Source organism: Atractosteus spatula, chromosome 11 (assembly GCF_055471065.1).
Source record: "Atractosteus spatula isolate fAtrSpa1 chromosome 11, fAtrSpa1.hap1, whole genome shotgun sequence".
Classification (NCBI taxonomy): Eukaryota; Metazoa; Chordata; class Actinopteri; order Semionotiformes; family Lepisosteidae; genus Atractosteus; species Atractosteus spatula.
In genome coordinates, this window is record NC_142716.1 from 31,699,929 (window position 1) to 31,717,794 (window position 17,866).

The 17,866-nt window shown below is 41.2% G+C and overlaps 1 protein-coding gene across 1 annotated transcript in view; it reads left to right on the plus strand.

Annotated features, from left to right (window-relative positions):
• The window catches only part of abl2 (ABL proto-oncogene 2, non-receptor tyrosine kinase), a 49,956-nt gene that overhangs the window by 654 nt on the left and 31,436 nt on the right, over nt 1-17,866 (plus strand). The window lies entirely within an intron of this gene.

A 17,866-nucleotide genomic window follows, 5' to 3' on the forward strand; every position in this document is an offset into this window, starting at 1 on the left:
GGGAAAACGTCTTTGAAACCAGTTTTCCTACACCGACGTGACAGCCCGGTCTAATTCTAGACGCCAAAGTAGAGTTTTTTAGGCAAGATGTCTTCATGAGGTTTTAAGTATATTGTAAGGCATTCACTTTGCTTATCTTTAAACTAGCAAACCTCTCAACTGGTCGAATTTAACTGTCATTCCTTTTGCAAATGCATATAGATTGCATTAAAACTGAGCCCGTTCTCTATTACATATCAGCTCCCCTAATGGTGTAGACTTCTCAACTGGAAACTGGAAATGTCGTGACTGAGGATGCATGCTTCACTAAAGCAATCATCATACGGAGCTTCCTAATTATATAATACGTCCGAAAATATTTATGAACAATAGACGGATTGAATAAATTGGAACTTTCTGTTAAGGGTCTGTCAGCTGTTTGGCTTTAGCTATTTGACTTTGCATTCAGGCGGGGTCACACTAAAAGCAGTAACTCCGAACTGCAGCCATTCTCTCAATGCAAGAAGCGTCACTTGTTTTAATATAGAGCAATCAGTGTTTAGGATTTCCCAGCGCGTACAGTAGTGGAGAGAAAAGCGAGTCACTCTGTCGTTAGAGATTAGGTGCAATGAGTGCCATCGAGCCTGTGTGAATCATCCTAAGTGCATTTAGCGTCTGACGGAAATTGGGCTGAAAACTGTATATTCTCTACTCGATGAAGAGCCTCCTTCATTGCCCAACAGCTGCGCCTCGAAGTGTCAGTTCATTCCCTTTGTCAATACACTGCCGCTTGTTTAATAATGATCTTTAGGGCTGGGATGCAGTGGCTGACTCGTATTGGAAGCCTGCTCAAAAGCCTTCTTCGTTACTCCTGTTTATGCTGTACCAAAGTATAATTTCGCGGGCTTGTAAAGAAAATCTACACCAAGGACATGTTCCCGGCGTTGAAAACATTTGAGACGAGGGCGTGTTTTGTCGTCGCTGAGTACTAAAACGTGATCATTGTACTTAGAAAAGCTCTCTGAACAATAAACCATAGGTTAATGCAAAACTTCTTTCTGCACTGCCGAAGTAAAGACCTGTCCTTTACAAGTGGTTTTTCCCTTCTGAATGTTTGGCTGACAATTAAAATTTGCTCCACGTTCAAGACAGCTGAGCGCACTCCATGAGTTTGGGGAGTTCTCCGATTTTGCTCAATGATTTTAGAGACATCCACTTTCAGAGCAGCGAAGGAGACGGCTCCGTTGATGGTTGATCTTACTGAGCAGAACCAGAACAAACATCCCAATCTGTTCCAAGTGCTTGAGTGCTATCCTTTTGGTAACTGTCATTGTCATTAATTCCTGAATGTGACAACGCTTAGTTCATCCTTTTTCTTTAACACTCGCAAGAACTTTCATTGCTTGCTGGCCTTTCTTGTCCCAGCCATCTCTGAGACGTGCTACAATGTAGTTGTGAACGTAAGTTAATAGGACTGTTAAAACATCTGAAAAACACTCGAGCTCAACGTGCAGAATGTGGACATACTCAGGAGAAGATTCGAATGTTCTCTTTCATATGGCAGTGGTCGCTGTGCAAGGCATTGACTGTCGCAGAAAAGAACGATTTTTCACCAAACACAAGCATAACATTTCTGGGTAAATACTGCATATACAGTACTAATGGTGACAACATTTAGGATATATTCACCCTTCATCTCATTTGCTTTCAATTGCAAACATTCCCTTTTCTTCCAATAATGACTCATATGACTTTAAGCTCTGAACGTGAGATTTCTGCACACGGTCATCTTATCTTTGGAGAGCCTTATTCACAATGCCTGCCAGCACAATGCATGTGTATAGCCAGTGCCAGCATTCACTTATTTTTTTATACCCTCAGAATAAAGTAACTGGCTCTGCCAAGTGGCTCAATTGGTAAAGCACAAGTGGGGAGCTGTGGTCCACAGATTGCTGGTTCAGATCTGGGCAGTGCCATTAGCTGACTGTAAGAGGACTTTCACAAGAGATGGCGCAGGAAATGTCTGGAGTCGGATTGTGGATATTGACATTTTTGATTATTCATTATCCTTTTTTAAACAATAGGAAGAGGCAATGAAAACGGGGCCACTGTAATGCTTACATTTGTAGTAAAAAGTGTTGAATTCAGATTGGTAAAAGTAATAGTAGAGACATATAGTGATATTAATTGTTGGTCGCTACTGACATGCCATGCTTTGCTTACCTGCTTGAAAAAGAAAGATTTTAAGACCAAAAAGCTGTACTCCTTACAGCAAAGATGAATAAAGTAAAAATATCTGATACGTTTGGCTTCATCAAGCTTCTGGAAAATCTGGATGAGCAGATGATGAAGGCCATGCATCTGCTTCCCACTGAGCATGAAGGCAAGAAACTGGAAATCGAAGTGCATCTACGCTGAACACTAAACGTAAAGGGCACTTTACAGGAACAGTTGTGGTTTCAGAAAATATGTATCCAAATCCTATCGGGAATGTTTTTCCATTGATGTTCTTAACGTTTCGTGGTAGTTTTTTGATCAGCAGGTTCCTGGAACTCATGTGAGCAAGATAGGACAAATAGCCTCTTGTTGTTTTGGCACTGGTCTTCTGTGGTGTACAAATGCTCCTATGCATCATAATGCTTTCTTAATCAGGACTCGAAGGCTTTAGCTGGGTAATTGTCAAACCTTCTAGGCTCAGCTTTTTGTATCCTAACCTGTGGTGGCTAGGGAATTTAAAAATATATTTACAAGCATGGCACAATTTCATACAGCTTGATGGCCTGGCCTGCAATACGATTAACAGGAGTCCCCGACGCTGATGGCAAATCGTGCTTGTTCATCATTTTGAATATCATTCTGGAAAGAGACATACATGGTCATACTGTTTATAGTGTTAAATATGGTTCACGAAACTTCACTCCAAATAATTGGCACATAGACATCTTAGATTTCAAGATACTTGAAGTGATTTCATTATATCTGAGGAGGAGGAGGGTGCTGTTCCTTTCACGCTGCCCGTTTGCTCAGAAGGGAGTTTCTGCATCAATGGAAGTATTGCTTAAGAGTAAGAATGTGATGAGTCTTGCCAGTGCATCGAATAAGTTGTGTTTCTAAGAAACATGTTTAGTCTTTTTCTGCACTGTGCAAAGCTGCACAAAAGGTTGCCACCAGAGAGTGGAGCCTGGAAATGAGAAAACTCTCATTTTCATGTTTTCCATTGACAGTATCGTTTTTTGCAACAGCCCTTTTGTTATTCTGTGTTGTGGTTCAGTGTCAGATCCTGTGTGAGTCACGCCAGTGCCTCCTGTGAAAGCTACCGGCTGGTGAAACTAATAACACATTCCCAACATTTGAGGCATCGTGCTTCTGACTGATGAGCGCATTGTCCCGTTCATGAACATCACACAGAAAAACGCATGAATGAGAGCTAGATGCCTCTATAAAGGTGTCAGTCCCTGCATGCTAATTATGCTGATTTTAAAAAGTTTAGAGATGAATAGCTGTTCCTTATAGACTTAAAGCAGGGTTGTGAGGATTTATTACACTGGATGATTGTGCAGACTGTGCATATGGAAACAATGTGCACTGTGACAGTGCAGAGGCCCAAATGAAGTCCTGGTAGCCTTGTGTTGCCATGTGCTCTCATCCTTTGAAGCTTTTCCCAAAGTCAATCTAGATTATTCTGTATGATCATGTCTAATAAGCAAAAATTGGATTTTATTTAGGGTAAAAAATACTGCAACGTGTCAAAGACTTGATCTGTGGCCTAATTCCATAGAATTTGTTCAAATGCACACGCAATCAGATAAATAGGGCAGCTGCATTAAATATATGTTATGTTTCATTTGTTTTCTGTTGCCTGTTTCAGTGTTCTCAATTTTAAACTGAATTATCCCCCCCCCCAGTGGTGAAGACTGGCAGGCGGTTTCTAAGCATCAAAATGCAGACCTCCAGGTTCAGGAACAGTTCTTATCCCCAAGCAGTGCGTGTCCTGAATAGCTAATAGCTAAAAGCTAACTGCAAACTGACTGACTACAAGCCATGACCACAGACTGTTGAATATTGCATTTTTGCACTGCATACTGCACATTTTTTAGTTACTGTTGTCTTTTCTAAAATATATATATTGTAGGTTATATTGTGTCCAAGAAGATACTGTCTTTGCACTACGTAGTGCTTTAATTTAGGCACAGCGAAGAATTCCAATGTACTTGTTACACATGTAAACTTTGAACTGGAATTACTGTAGCATTACCTCTGTAGCCTCTACCTTGATGGCTGTTATAACACCTGAGCAAGTTTACCATCTCATCCCATTTATCTCCTTTTTCTGCCCTCTGACAGATTCTAATCACTGCCCTTGATTGGAAAGCACTGGATGGAGGGGCATTACACTAAATCCTTGTGCAGCATTTTGGAGCTGGAGCTTGTTTACCAGGATTTGCTGCTCCAGTTCCCAGTGGTCAAACATAGATTTAAAAAGTACTATCAGGTGACAGTGGAAAAAGAAAGCAAAGTGCAGATGTTTACTTAAGGAATTATCACCTATTTTAGCAGGATGCGTTTGTACAGCAGCACAGAAATGGTTCTCCAATCTTGTATCTGTCTGTGCACGTAATGTTCTTCGAAAAAGTTTGTTTGGATATTGCTTAAAAAATCTGACACTGCTACCATTTTGTCATGCATGGCTGTAATGCTGAAGCTGATGCATTTGAGTTCATGCTGAAATGCTACTTGAGATGGAATCCCCACTATTAGAGCACGTTCTTCAGCAATGAGTCAAGGTGTTGTGTCAACCACCTGGATGGACATTGGCGAGTGTGACTCAGCCATGCAGAGCGATATGCTCATTGTTGTGGACAACAGACCATTCAGTGATCCAAGTGTGATGGTCTGGGCAGGTCGTATCTAGTGCTTTTGTAGTGACTGCTGGCAGTCTTGACTGCACTGGGTTGCCTTGATCAAGTGTGGGGATATCAAATGCTGGTCTTCCTGTGGGCTCATCCTGCTGTGACATTAAACTGACCATCACAGACCATCCTGCTGGCCATCACACACCCTCTAGCCATTTGTGTGACGTCCACTTTCTTGCAACGTGCAAATGTGACAGTTATGCCATGGATGCTCTGCTTGCCAGACTTGAGCTCCATTGAACGTTTGTGGGTTGAGCTGGGATGATGTGATGCATCTAGGGCTCAGAGACCAGGTGCTGCTCCAGGCTCTATGAGAAGAATGGGACAGAATCCTGCAAGACAGCATGTGCAACCTGATATAGTTTATCAGGGCTGGTTACACATGCCTGTGACCTGTGACCTGTGACTTACACAGCAGTTTACCTGTTGATCAGCCATCTCAATGACAAATATGAATCAGCAGGATGAATTTACATATATCTTGTGTTACTCGTGTTCAATTAAATTTCAGTGCACCTACAACAAAAAAGGATTCATTTAGTGATAATTCATGATTTTATTGCAGTTTGAAGAGTTTTGTTTTATGCTCAGTATGCTGTGTGGAAGGATTAATTGGTTGTGCATGAACTCTGCATTTAAGTAAATGTAAGGAATTAGACCAGTAGAATTTAAAACAATTGGTTTCACGGATCAAGGCAGTATGATTTGATGCGTGGCAGTGGATTTCTTACCCTGTATACAATGTATTTATTATTTTAACACCAGTTCATGCATCCAGGTTAAAAGAATCCTCCTGAAATATATAATTCATTTTGTATCTTGGATATTGTGAAGTTACACTTTCCGCTGCAGGAATTTAAATTGGTATGAAATGTAGCTACTTTTGTAATTTGCAGTTGGCTTCACAAGTTTTGAGCTGGTCCTTGTTTGAATATACCATAAACGAAGCGCTAGTATGCAGTGTTCCTTATTCCTTTTTCATTGGAACAGTGTTATTTGTACAGGAGGCTTTAGATATGGATACAATCCGATCCACTATAAATTAAATATCATATGGATTATTATTTGGTTGAAGTTGTGTATTTATTGACCTCGTGACAAGTATATTTTGCAGGAATGTTCATGCTTTCAGATTCAACATTTGTAGGAGACATTCCAGCAGGTTACTCCTGTTATCTTCATTATTCTATCGCCTGATTGTATTATTTGCTGTAATTATTGTTTGACTTTAAAAAGTGTGAATTTCATTTGTTATGAATGCCCATATCTTTTAACCAATTTGAATCTTAAATCATTTTGCTAAGGAACTCATTTAAGAAGCATCCATTTTTTGTGTTATAGAAAATTAGTACTGTACATACAGCCTCTAATACGCAAGCATTTTCAGTTTATTGTTCTGTGTGTTATTGGTTTAATCATGGATATCAACACATTAGCATTATGTGAAGTAGATGCTCCACAAAAAAGTAAGTGTAACCTTGGGTACTAGTGGATGCTGTGTGAGATAAAGGGCATGTTCCCAGGAGGGCACTTAGCTCTACCCCGGTATCTGCCCTTTGGATGTGACACAAAATTCAAGCTCATCAAATGAATCAAAAATAACTCATGTTTGAGTTTCTCCTGTAGCACCAGTCCTGTAGTGTCTGCAAGTTGCTTTGAGCAACAGTGTTTGTGAAATACTATGTCTGTTGTTATTATCATGATCATTCTTGTTTTGCAATAACACTCAACCCCTCTAGCTATTAACACAGTATGACTACCAAGAAAGGAAATGCAGCCTAATGTGTGATGATCACGGCTTTAAACATAAGTGATTGGGGGATGGAGGTAGATCAGTGGTGCACCATGAAGGTTTAAAAGGTGTGGTGTGACACTGTATTAGCTCCACCATGGCTTTTCCTGCTAGCATGTTGAGAAGCCCTTCTGGAATCTGCCTGTGCTGGATCACCATTGAAAAGCAGCGCTGGCAACAATCGGACAAGGAAATGCTGATCAAACAGAAAAACTCCTGCAAGATCTCTATTGCGGACGGATGCAAATAAAATGACCTTGACATTGGCGACCTTTGGCCTCTCTCTTTCAGTTTCAGTGATGGATTGAGCTCATAGGAAAACCCAGAACAGCTCAATACTGCTGTTACATTGAAGGCGTTTATCGATCTTGGAGATGAATAATCACATACAAGGTACAGATTTAGCAATATTCGAATTCCAAAGTGTTAGCAATAAAAAAAAAAACAGATGATGAAATTACATGCTTTGCACACAGCTGTCTGATCACCTTGTGGAAAATTCTGGGCCACTTTCTGGACTGGCAGAACAGCTTCAGCGAGCAGAAACCACAAGGAACCAGACCTCCGAAGAGTCTCACATGTTGCAACCTTGGCACTGTGAACCTCTTGAGAAGGCCTGTGTAAACAGAGCAGTGTTGCTTAACACCTTGTTGCGATTTGGGCTTTGGAGCAGTGTCTTCATTATCCACACATCTGTAACCTCGGCTCACTGCCTGTCAGTTCTCAGTACAACGGGAAGCAGTTTAGACAGATCCTGATCTTGGTGGGCTTCTTGTAAAACTGACTTAATGGAAATGATTTAATCCACATCTCTTCATGGGCTCCTTTTGAAAGATGTTAAATTAGACCAATGGCAAGAAAACTCTAATTGCTGATTCATGGACCCATATGCGCTTGTTATTCTGATCATTTTTTATTTATGAGAGGAACAGGTCACCTTTTCTTACTTAGAAAGATGAAATGCTAATGTTTCATCAGTTTAACTGAATGCTGCCAAGTGCAGTCAGAATCTTGCCGACATAGTTTTATTTCTCTCTGCAAATTGACTATCATGTTGCTGCAAAATAAAAAAAATGCAGTGAAAGCAGACTGCTACCATTCTCTGATGCATTGGTGCTTCAGGTTTATTGCTCTTCCTTTTTACTGTAAATCTTCATGACTTAATGACCTCGTCTGGGAATAATATGCGCATTAAGCATAATGTTTCTTTCAGGCTCTCTGGTGAAATTTCATGCCAGAGAAAACATTCTTGGAAAACAATGCACTAAGGACTCTTGCCTTGTAGGTGCTGCCCTGGTAATGCTCGTTAGCTTGAAGCCGTCCTGTTTGTGGGGCTGTGTTCAAGACGCACAACACGTCCAGACACGGCATGGGCTTTCCTGCTGAGCAACATACCCGAATTGTCCCCTGCCAATAGCACTGCAAGGGGTTGCACTGCTGGCCGATCAGATACTGTGATCAGTCTGATTTGCTTCCAGTTGGCATCTGCATTTTGACATCAAAAGCTTAATAAATGTGCCAAAATATATATTTTTTTCTTTTTTATTCTTTAGTGTAAGAAACACCTGTTTTGAACATGACGCACTGACTTTGATTTGTAAAGCTTTGCTCTCTGTAATGCTAGAAGCTACTGTTTAGTTCAAAGATGCAAATCTCACACATCCTACACACACTTGGATATGTAGTTTTGGAAACTTGGGGGGACAGTTATGAAGAATGGCAGCGGTTTGGCCCCAGAGTGAAAATCAAGCATGATGTAGAACTGGATGATATGTCTGTGTGTCCCCATTACCCATAAGGGCTTGGGGGGCTGTTAATAAGACGGGCACTCATGTGGCCTTACAGTTTTGAAAGTTCTCAATGCTAAAACTTTGCTCAGTCACCGTTAGGTTCCACTACAGGCATCCTCAGCAGTAGCTCTTCCCTGAAGTTGAAATGAGCCTGTGGTTTAGAAAATGCTTATCTGTGCTTACCACGTCAACTGTGTTTTGATATTTTGAGCACCTGCATGCTTATCCCACTGATCTACTTGCACCTTGTAGACACAGAGTTTACATCTTGGTGGAGGTGCTGCTTGCTCCGGTTCCCCCTCACTCAGAGGGTCACTGTTTCCCCACCCCACCAAGAAAGAGAGCGAGGACGCCAAGTCAGGGGGAGTCGGCTTCTGGCAGAGTGCATGTTCCAACAGGCAGGCATCAAGAGCTGAGGTGACTCACCTAGTCTCGTTGGCCCATCACGCCTGCCGCCTTTCTGCCAGAGCTTTTCGCTCCCGTTCCCAGGCAGAGCGTGCCTGTGAACTGTCACACACACAAGCAGGAAAAAAACCCACACTTCCCTCTCAGACCACCCAGGCCTGCAACCACACTGAAATGAGTCTTTACCCTTTGGAGTTGTCATAATAATAATAAAAAAAAGCTTGTTCCAGTTATGAACTCCTCTTCTGGTGCGTGAACTCGGAAATCATTTCAAATATATTTGGAAAACGACATCCAGATACAATTGTATCTCTGTAAGCGGCATGAGAATTACTCTAATTGTCAGCAGCAAAGTAGTTGTCACCCTGTGTTTTATAAACAAAGCGCATCAAAACTCCCTTTTAAAAATATCTTATGATTAAATACCATAAAGTATAACATTTTGGATTCATTACTAGTTTAACTCAGCCCTGTTTATACTTGGTTCCACACCCTTCTTAACAAACCCTGTCCTCCTCCACTTGGTAATCATTACTCATTGTTCCATACGTTTTACATGTTCCCTGCATTGCCCACTAAGATCAAAGATATTTGTATTTTAATATGCTGCAAGCTCAGCTGTGTTACAGGAGGGTTTGCATCATCTTCCTAATAATAAGAAGTAGAATGATTATTTTTTATAGTGCCTTTAAAAGTTATACGGTTAGCAAGTTACAAAATAGACATAAGAAACACAAGCGGTTAGCGGTTCAGCAGAAGATACATGATCATTAGAAAATGGAGCAGGCTAAATAAAAGTCTTCATGAAAAGAAGGGGTTTAATTCTAGATTTAAATGCACTCATAGTATGTGACTCCTTGATCTCCTTGGGGATAGATATCCAGAGCTTTGCACCCCCCGAGCAGGAGAAGGCCTGTCAAACTTAGAATGTAAATGAGCTTTGGGGACAAACAGGAGACCAGACTCGCATGAAGATTGTCAGTTGGTGAATAAACAGATAGTCATATAGGTAATGAGGTACAGCTTTATAGGTGAACATGAGGTTTTGAAGTCAATTTGAAATCTAATAGATAGCCAGTTCAAGGACTCCAGTATAGACATAATATGATCTCTTGCACACCACCTGGTCAGGATTCTCAGGATTGGAGTTTGTTCCGTGTGGATTTGCATACCCCAGTGAGTGGGGCATTGTGTTAACCAGTTTTTCTGCTAAAGTCAAAGACAATACAGGAGCGTAGTCTGGTAATATTTTTGGAAGAATTATTTTTTTTACAATATCCTGCATATGAGGGCGACTGCATTGGCTTTATGTAGTTGATGGGAGGTGCCACGTAGCATGACCTCAGTCTTGTCACAGTCTAAGTGAAGGAAATGTTGAGTCATCCAGGTTTTTATGTCAGAGGTCAAATTAGTGTCGAAACAGCTACTTCAGTGTTGGGTTTAGTATGCACAGTTTTTTTTACTATTGTCAGCATAGAGATCATTCAAATCAAAAGATTTTAATATCTGATCAAGTGGGAGCTTATAAATGCTGAATAGCAGTGGGCCCAGTATGACGCCTTGGGGAACACCAAGCTCACCAAACCCAACTTCAAAACCCAGAGAGTAATAAAGTATTGGTGATCAGTAAGTTAAGAGTTGAACCATTTAAGAGCGATGTCAGAAACTCCAAACAGTCTCAGGATGGGAGAGTGAAATCCCCAAGATTAACAGTATCATAAGCAGCACTTAGGTCTAGGGGAGTTCTGATGGATGGAGAACTGGAATCAGCTGTCGTAAGAAGATTGTTAGTAACTCTTAACAAGGGCAGTTTCTGTGCTGTGTAATTGTCTGAAACCAGATTGGAAAGTTTCAAAGAGGATATTTGCAGTGAGGTGGTTGTTAATTTGTATTGCAACAGCATGTTCTTCAATTTTCACAGAAAAAGCAAGTTAGCTAGAGTACAAAAAGTGATGAAGAATCTAAATCTTGCCGAAACAACTGAAGTGGCCCTAGTCCTTTACTTTCCTCCAGTATAGTTCCTTGCTCCAGACCTTTGTAATTCACCAGGTCCCAGGCTCTGCTGACCCTTGTTCCTGCTAATTCAAACCCCTAATTTAGCTCGCAGTTTAATAATTAGACCTTTCTGAACCATTTTCACTGTCTGTAGGCACCCTGCAAGTGGCAGGAGCCAGCAGCAGTTTACTAAATGTGTACTGGTACAAGAGGAGAGAGAAAAGTCCAGAAATGTAAAACTCATTTGTCTACAAAGAAAACAAGGTGCTCAAAATACCATGACATTTTCTCCCTTATCAGAAGAACTTGATGGGATACTTTGTTGGTTTTTGATTCCTTGCGTCACTCTCTTTACTCAGCAAGAGTACCGTGGTTATTGTCAAACAGAATCTAACAGATAAAACTTCAATTGTTAGGCTAAATTAGCAAAATATCAGAATTAGATCATTCTATTAGAGTGCTGGCATGGTACAACAGGTTTCTTACTTTCACACGCAAAGTAAGGGGAACAGATGTATTTTTGTGTGAAAACACCTGTATTTACTTTACATTTACAGAAACATCTGTACGTATATAAACATCTGCATACTGCCCCACATTGTTGATAGTTTTCCCTGAGGATGGAACCTCAGCTCCAGAGATAGTAAAAAGTCTGCAGTGTTTGTTGGTAACTGTATTCTGTCTGAAGTCCTTGAAACTACAGCTTGAAGTGGTTTGGACTAAGGAATCTGCCACCTATGAGACTGTGTGCACATTAAAAAGTGAGGTGTTGATGAGGTATAAACATTTGCTCCAGGCAGCAGTGCGGTGTGGTAGTTGGTGCTCGGCACCTCTGACTGGAGGGTCGCAGGTTGCAGTCCTGGAGATATGATGTATACTCTAGAGCAAGGTGCTTCAAGGAAAAAGCCTTATAATATGTGTAATGGGAATAGGTTTCCAAGTTAAATAAGATTTTTTTCTCAGTTGGCATATGTAGTTCTATACCTTTTCTTCTTTCCTGAAAAACCAGAACATCTGAGTGGAAGGTTTCCTTTGCCTTTGCTCATTAATTCATTGGTTCTCTATTGCTTTGTCCATTGCTGTAAAACTTTCTATACAATGTTGTTTTAAAATCCATTTTTGCTTTTAGAAGCTATGTTCTTTTTTATATAAATGACTACCAGATACCAGGTTTGTATGAAAAGTATTCCTTTCATGCTTCATCAGTAGAATATGAAACGGATAGGTGGTGTGCCATGTCCCTTTACCTATTCTATAATTAAGTGATGTTGCATATGAAAGATTCTGCCTTACCAGAGGAGTCTTTCTGTGTCTCCTTGGAGCACAAATTGGAACCATTTAAATGGGAGCTGAAAGACGATCTGCAAATGAGAGATGAGTTGTTAAACTTCGCAGAAAGAACCTTAAGCTAGGCATGATATTTGAACAGAGCTCATCCTGCTAAGAAGCTGAAACAAATGACTTAAAGCTTGCTCAATGCAAAATAGCTCTCTTATTGTAATGAAGACTTGACAAAGCTCCAGTGGTGAAGCCCTATACAGTTACTTGCATAATCCACAAGGTGTCACCGTTCTCTTTCTTTTGAGTTAACCAGACCCAGAAGTAGCTTTTGTTTTGGTGTGATATATGACAGCCAAAGTGAAGGATTTGTGGCACACACAGAAATCTTTGGACACTTCTACTGTTGCTGTTTGATTCAGGAAATTCCCCTTAGTTGCTCTCCATGTGTGTGCTGTGTTAATGCAGCAGAGCCGTCCAGCACTTAGCTACCTCTGCATCATCCTCTAAATCTTAGCATTTTGTTACACGATCCGAAACTCATTACTGTTCTCTGCACTGAACACATGATAAAGAAAGTTCTTCAGAATGGCTCACTGTTTTTCTCTGCTGGATGAAATTCCCTGTTCCATCTGCAGAACGTGAATGCCCTGTACTTTTTCACAGTCTGCTTGTTCAGCTGTAAAGATTTTTAACACAGCTGTTGAGTCTTGTTGCACTTACTTCAGGATACTTTTATGTCCGTGCTTGTCATTTTAGGAGATATTTTTTTGGGGGGAACACTTGGTATTTGTTGCTTAGTCGAGCAAAATCCTTTCAATGAGGGCTTGGCATGGTGATGTGACAGCACCACTCTCTCACGGCTCCAGGGACAGGGTTCAATCCCAATTTCAGATGTATGTCTGTGTGGAGTTTGCATGTTCTCGTTGTCCTTCTGCATTTCCAAGTAGTCCATTTTTTTCCTCTTTCCAACGACAGGTTTGATAGGCTACCTTAAGCTGTCCCTTCCTCTTCAGTCCTGGGCATGCTGTCCAGTGGAAGAGATGCTGTGTGCTCCAAGTGCTTCTGGGATAGGTTTCAGCTGACCATATCCCTTCTCTGTATAAGTGACCTTATGTTAGGTGTGGTTTACAGTTAAAGAGCTTTGGCAAGGGAGCAGCACACAAGAACAACAGCAGTAATGAGCAATAATTCCCCGCATTTATATTTCATCACAAAAAATCCCAAAGTGCTTTACAGACAGGAGGGTCCTGCCCAATCCACCACTTAAGTGCAACACCCACCTGGGTGATGACACACAATGGGAGCTATTCTGTGTCAGCAGCCCTACTACACAGCAGACCTGGCTGAAAGGGAGAAATTTCAGTTTTATTAAGGGGCAGCTTTAGGCTTGTATGAGCCTACACTGAAATTTAAACACACTGGGACTAATACGCCTTCTCTTTTGAAAAGTTTCCCCCGGGATCTTTAAAGATCAAGAAATCGGGACCTTGGTCTAATGTCTCATCTGGCCACATACCGAATCATCCATTTTCTAACCAATTCAGGGACTCCAGGGAGCTGCAGCAAGCAGCGGGCACCAGGCAGGATACACCCTGGATGGGACACCAGTCCATGTCATGGCACACAGACACAAAGACACACACACTCGCACCAAGGCTAATTTCCCCAGAAGCCAATAAACCTACCAGCATATCTTTGGGTTCTGGTAGGAAACAAGGGCACCTGGAGGACACCCACAGGAATACGGGAAGAATATGAACCCAGGGCCCCAGTACTGCAAGGCAGCAAAGTAACCACTGCGTCACTGTCGCCCACACTGAATCATTGGATTGAAATTCCAGTTCGTAGGGAAGAGCACCACCAACTGGTCTACCAGCACCCCTTGCAACAGCAACTTGGTTGTCCTTGGAGGTCCCCCACCCCAATATTGACCAGCTCTGTCCGGTGGAAACACTGCTACCAGTTAATCCAAAGAATAACCTAAGGAAATATTGTAAGGTCCACAATATTGATCTGTTTTTTCTGATGCTTTTGGTTAGAAACATTGCAATTGTAAGGTAGTTGACTGTATTCTTGTATAGGTATTTCAATTTTAATGAAGTTTTGTTTTTGGTCTGGTACTTGCACCTTTTATTAGGAGAGAATATTCTGCTTTTCTTAAAAACAAATGTGATTTCTGAGGTTTTGGACACACTGGCCCATATAATATTGTAAAACAGTTTCACTGCATTATATAAAGAGTACTTTTTTCTCATTTAGCTAAATGAGTAAAACTATGGGGAAAGGTATGGTTTCCAGTTTTTTGTTCTTTTGGGAAAAAAAAAAGCCAAAGAATATTTAAGACCCTAACATGGCATTTTCTTTTTTTTTCCTCAAACTCATCAGTTTATTGTATGACTCGCAGCCACCACAGTTAATGGTGTCTTCTCTTTGTTCTTAATAAGTGGAATCTGCTATTGGTGTATATGAAAGTCTGGGTAAGAAGACCAAACGTCTGCTTAAACAGAAAGCTGATTTCCAAGCCATAGTCATAATCCCAGCCACAGAAATCTCAAACCTCTTCGCACGTTTTATCCATTCCAGCATTTCATGAAAGGGATAATACATAGGGAATATATAATAGAGACTTCTTTCTATTCTGCTTTCTTATCTACACAAGCCTTAAAATAAAGGCAGCCCACTAGCCTGTCTCCAGACGGATGGTGAAAGACACTGTGTACGTGCTGGAGGGGCAAGAGCCTGCTTGTCTCTCACCAGCGGGTGTAGGATTGGGATAAATAGCCGCTGCCTGTTTAGTTGTTAGGTGTGAACAGCATGGGAAGGGGGCTAATTATGGTTGCTTAATCTCGAGAAAATCCTCAAGGGTTCCTTCACACATGAACCGTAGCCAGGAGGTTAAAATTTCACTTTCCTTCACCTCCACGCATTTAAAGAAATTAAATTGGCTTGCAGCCAAATGTCACTGCACAGTATGTCCTGTTGGCTGTTTTTTAATTGTTCATTTTTTTTTAAAAACCCACCCAATGGGGAAATCACTGGCTTTAAGACGTGGCTGGGACCACCCGCTCAGGAGAGAACGAGAGTGCTGGTCTTCCTCTGACGCAGCGCAGGGTCCACGGCGCCTGACTGGTGGAGCTGCCGCAGTCAGGCCCCTGGCAAGGTGCAGTGGACTGCGTCGGCATGATCGTCCTGACCGCCCGAGCTCAGCGCTGCCCCCAGTGGTGCTCGGGCTTGGTGCCCCACCGCTGGGCGAATCCCAGTCCCAGCTGGCTGGAGACGGTACCGTCTGGGCGTGGAGCTCAGCTTGCCGTCCTGAATGCTCTTTGTGCACACCCCGGTCTTTTCATGCCCAAACATAATTCTTTTAGCTCGGGAAAATTCCCGATGAGCGTGAGAGAGCTAGAGAGCTGCTTCGTAGGGAGAATAACCCTCTTGAAGTGGGTTAGGTTAAGTGCACATTTCGGGTCATTTAGTTTTTAACCCGTCGTTCAGAATCATCTGTGCACCAGTGAGTTTCTGCATTGCGTTTTTCAGAGTGAGTGATTCCCAGTGTATATTGTACAGGGGGATGAGACCTCAGTAAAAGTGCCTGCTGAGATTTGGCAAGAGAGGAAATCCTTGTGTTGGGGATAATCCTCTGGCTTCACCCTTTCCACTTTTAATCGGATGTGCATTGACCTTAATCTCCCATTCACAGTCCTCCCTTTTCTTTCTCGGGCTTCTGCAGTCTATTTTTCTTATCCCACCAAAAATGAATCTTCAGAGAAAAAAAGGCACGTGATTGTTGTATGTTTTTGACCATTGTGGTGACTGTGTGGATTTGATAACTCTCAGCAGCCTTGGCTGTAAGCAGTTCAGCTTGCCTGCTGTCATAGACATTGTCTTGGTAGCACAATATCCATGTGGCTGAAATAATCTTAGCAGAGTGGGTGTTTTAGTTGAACACTCTGCAAAATTAAACTGCAGCAAATCCTTATTAACTACGTCTGAGTATAATAGCAAAATCCCTAGCAGTGTGACCCAGGTATTTTAAATGCAGAAGCTTCTCGCTTGATGTTTTCTGCCACTGACCGGCTGGGACTGGTAGGATTAGATTGTATTTGCTTTGCATATTTGTCTTTTTTGTGTCTTGGGCCCTGGGGACCCTCTGTCAGTTCTGCATTTCATTCCTGCTGTGGCTCTTAATTATTTATGCATTTCGATCTGTTTCCCTAAGTGGACCGGATCTGTTCCACTCAGGTCTTGATCTTAGAATAATTTATATTCACAGTGTTTCCATAACCCAGTTTCTTAAATTCTGGACACTTAGCTCTTGAAACAACAAGCCTGAATGTTCAGAACACTGAAACCGTACATAGTACTGGGATCGTGGTTATTTTAAGCCCCATCCCACTTGTTAAGAAGTTTTAAATGGGAATATGGTAAGATGAATTAAGGCAAAAAAAGGCAGTGTTAGGATCAAACAATGTTTTATATTTAAATGAAGGGACAATATGTTAACATTTTACAATGCAGTAGTAAGAAATCCTTTGCCACATTACAATGCTCTGGAAATAGTCCTGCAAAGCGCAACCAGGAATGTTCCACATTGACAGGCTAGACAAACAGAATCTTTTTATTCCTGAATAGAAAACACTTCAACTGAACCCAATTCATCTATTTCAGCACAGCTTTTACAGGGAAACATAAACCAAAGGACACAAGTAGAAACTAGGGGAATGGACTTTTTTAAACACAGGATAATGGAAACTGAAACAAGCTACCCAGCCATAATGTCCCACTAGTAGGCTAGACCCACTTAGTGCTCTCCATTGATTTACATTGTTAAAACAGAACTGGTATTTTAAGCCCATGCTCTCTGAGGTTGATTCTCAAGTTTATAGTTTAAATTCTTTGTAAATGCATGTTGCGAATATCCTTCTTTTAGAGGAATATAGTTGTACCTAAGATATAATGGCTGTATCTCCTTTTAAAGTGTGACTGTGCCCTTTTTTAATAAAATTTAAATACGTGTCCAAGGCCTAGAGAAATCTAGTTAAGCTGTTTTTGTCACTCTCAGGATGCTGCACATATATTTAGCCCCATTTTTAATACGAGTGAGAGAGTGTGGTGGGTAGTTATCGCCTACATCACCTAGAGTGACATCACTTAGGAAAAACAGTTTTTAGTACTGTTTTTGCACTGCTAATATATAGGCTACATTTACAAAACCATATGCAAGTCCTTCTTTTACTTCTTGCGTTTTTTTCTGATTCTTGAACCTGCAATAATTGTATTATCTGCAGGTTTTATTTTAGTATTAAAATTCCCTCATGCAAGGGTGAGAAATTTCTATTTTGTGCTAAGTGGATGAACGTTTTAGACTATATAGAAAGATATCATAATCCAGTAGATCTAGAGATCAGTTCAAAGTCCCAGGTTCTATGTGTTCTATTCTAGTAGTAAAGTAAATTTAGTAGTTTTACTTCTTCAGTTTTTATGCAGTGCCTAGAGTACATCAGCCTCCCACTATTTTTGTGTGTTACCATATAACATAATATATATTGCTGGTATTATTTCAGCCAGCTTGTTCTGTCTGAAGAGACAGCTCGGCTGCTGCTGGAAAACTGCCCAGGAACTATTCGCAGTTCCAGGCATTTTTCCATAACATTACCTTGTGGTAACAGTAAATTAGAAGTGTCCGCTGTGTCCATTCTGAGCGCTGAGCTTCC